The sequence below is a fragment of the Notothenia coriiceps genome, unplaced genomic scaffold (genome assembly GCF_000735185.1).
Source record: "Notothenia coriiceps isolate Sejong01 unplaced genomic scaffold, NC01 NC01_scaffold00009245, whole genome shotgun sequence".
Taxonomy (NCBI): Eukaryota; Metazoa; Chordata; class Actinopteri; order Perciformes; family Nototheniidae; genus Notothenia; species Notothenia coriiceps.
In genome coordinates this window covers 176,472-179,157 of record NW_011341946.1, presented here as the reverse complement: position 1 = coordinate 179,157, position 2,686 = coordinate 176,472, and positions in this window count along the sequence as shown.

The following is a 2,686-nucleotide window of genomic DNA, read 5'->3' as shown; positions in this document are numbered from 1 at the left end:
TCACCCCAGCACTTTTCTGCTGATCGCGGGCAAAGGCGTGAGCGGAACCAAGGCAGTCCTGAAGTCTCCTGGCGTACTCAGGCCCTGGAGGCATGCCCAGGGAATCTGGCGACTGACCAAATGCCAAAACAGCAGGGGTTCGAAGCTCTTTCCCCAACATGAGGAGGGCAGGAGAGCAGGCTGAGGACACCTGGACTGCAGAGCGACATGCCATGAGCACAAGGGACAGATGCTCGTCCCTGTTGTGCTGGTGCTGAGACGTGAGGATGGCCAGCTGCTGTCCCATGGTGCGATGGAATCTCTCGACTAGGTCGCTCGCTCTGAGGTCGCAAGGGGGAGGTGCGTGTTTGTGTGATGCCCAGTTGTGTGCACATGGAGGCGAACCACGCCCGAGACCTCGAAGTTAGATCCGCGCCTGGTCACTGTGCAGGGATCTCGCGGTACTCCAAACCAGCTGACATGCCGGCCCACCAAGGCATCTACGACTGCACTGCTTCCTGATCAGGGAGGGCATACGCCTCTGGCCATCTTTGTGAAATAGTCTTTGGCCGTGAAGGACGTAGGCGGTTACCCCTGTTTTGACCAAGGTAGGGCGTCACCCTAACCTCTCATGGCCCCAACGGGAAACTGTTGCAGCGGAGCATGGGAAGCGACCGGGGGGAACTTCCGAGCCATAACAAGAGTCACAGCCGCGACAGAATCCTTCGACCATCCCTCCGACACTGTCCACCGTAGCAAGGCGCCTGTGAAGGCCGGAGAGTCTGGTGACGGCCCGGAGAGTCTTAGTGACGCCCAAGAAAAGTGGCCAGAGGCCTGTCGTTCCATGGCATGGCTTGGAGTACAGGCCTCTTGCAGACCCCCTCGGGACCACGGCCGAAGGGCTGTCGAAAAAACAGCTGACAATGACAGAGCACAGAACACAGAAAAATCACCTGTCCTTCATGCAGCAGACAGGAACAGGGGTGAGAGACAGGCCATTGGCAAGCAAAACCAATAAACAACGTAGCAAACTTCCTGTAGTACGAAGCGAAGGCCCAGGAAACTCCTTGAAAAAAAAAAAAAAAAAAACAAAAAACAAAAAAAAAGAAAAAGAAAAAAAAAAAAAAAAAAAAAAAAAAAAAAAAAAAAAGCTGTTCTGGTTGCGAGCATTTTGGCCAGCCGCGCGACCACCGCAAGCTTTCTCTTGCAGGTGCCGATGCCTTCGGCACCGCCTAGCTTTGTGGCCCAGGAAAGGGACCCTCTCTCTGCATGAATGGGCACCTTATCGGGTGTAAGCTTCAAACTAGCGCTCTGATTCTTTCCGCAGCCAACTCCTTAGAGAGTCCCAGGGGCCGCCTCAAAAGAGCTGGGCCATGGCACCAGGATTGTCGTCCAGCAGTAAACTAAAGTCACCTGCTGGCGGAGGATACGCCAGACAGCACCATGTCCATTAACCGCACAAAGTGGCCAGGGGGCATTACAGGCCCAAACTGAGGACCTTGAACTGCCATAGCCCCCGGGCCGGTGCAGAAATGCGTTTTTGGTCTGGCCCTCCTGGGGCCAAGAGGAACTTGGTAATGAGGCACTGCGAGGACGAAGGAAGAGAACGAACGACCAACCCTGAGACCCAGGTCAGGGACTCGTCGTATGCGGGGAAGGGGGTATGAAAAATCCTCCTCGCTTTCCTTATGAATCCCCCGGCCAGCCACCTGTCCTTCTTCGGGACGATGACTAAAGGTGCTGTTGGAGGGCCTCGATGATGTCTGCTGCAGCATGCTTGGCACGCCTCCCGTCGCAAGCCTGCTGAACGACCCAGTGGACAGTCGGCGGCGGGCCGACACTTGATGGGACCGCAAGTCCCCTGTATCAATCTCATGCGTTTGTACCAGATGAGTTTTGGGCCCCACCCTCCTGCCCTCACTCGTGGACGAAACTGCCCTGGAACCTCTAGCAAGACCATCTGGCCACAATTGCTCGGAATTCAGGCCCGCCACCAGTTCTTTCCTCCACACCTCACAATTACTGGCCAGACTGAAGGCTCTTCCACCCCAGTCTGGGGTAAGCTGAGGGGTGGGGCTGTGATCGGGTGGCAGCAGGAAGGGAATGACCAGGTGCGGAATTGCCCTGAGTGGGCGTCACCGGGATAAGGGAACAAGGAGGGAGGATTTTTCTTTTCATTTCTGGTACTCACGGTGTGTAGGGGGTGCTCCCCCCGCAGGTTCAGCAGGGGTGGGATACGGGTCAGTAGTGATCACCAGGCCGTCCGGAAACTCACTGTGCCTGCTCGAAGATCCAGGTGGCAACCAGACGTCCTCAAAAAGTCCAAGCCCAGAATACACGGGTCCTGTAGCATCCGCTTTAATCCACACTCGGATTACTGCACTTCAACTCACCCCCACGACAACAGGTCAGCTGCCTTTTCCTTCAAACTAGGTGGCCAGCCTCTGCCGTGACTGTGCGTAGACGCAGCCGCTGTCGGTTTCTAAAATAGTCCACTGGGCGCACACCTCTGGTCCCACCCAGGGGGTTAAATGTAGCCCGCCCTTGTTGGGGTTCCCACCCAGTTTGCAGTGCAGGGCACCCTTCCACAAGCGAGCAAGGACATAACAGGAATCCCCACCCAGCCGCACGGCCACCGTGACGAGCCAGGCTCCAAGCATGTGCTGTCATCCTTCTTCCAGGAAGGCGTAGAGCCTGGCACTCCCCC